Source organism: Penaeus monodon, chromosome 25 (genome assembly GCF_015228065.2).
Source record: "Penaeus monodon isolate SGIC_2016 chromosome 25, NSTDA_Pmon_1, whole genome shotgun sequence".
Classification (NCBI taxonomy): domain Eukaryota; kingdom Metazoa; phylum Arthropoda; class Malacostraca; order Decapoda; family Penaeidae; genus Penaeus; species Penaeus monodon.
In genome coordinates, this window is record NC_051410.1 from 7,141,000 (window position 1) to 7,141,287 (window position 288).

A 288-nucleotide genomic window follows, 5' to 3' on the forward strand; every position below is an offset into this window, starting at 1 on the left:
ATGATTGGCTATCAGAAGTTTGTCAGTGCAGCCAAGAATGTATATACTGTAAATATGGTAGTGTTATACAAATATATTGTGTATACACATAATGAGATATTAATTTCCTTCTAGAAACTTTCATTTACAGAGCAAGATAATTTATCCTTTATACTATACTGTTAACCCATTGGATCCAGGTGACGGGAACATCTTGTTAAGAAAAAAAAGTGGCTAGCAGATAACAGCAAGGTCTTGTCATGGAAAAATCTAGAAAAGTGGTAGGTGATGGGCCTCTCAAAATGTAGG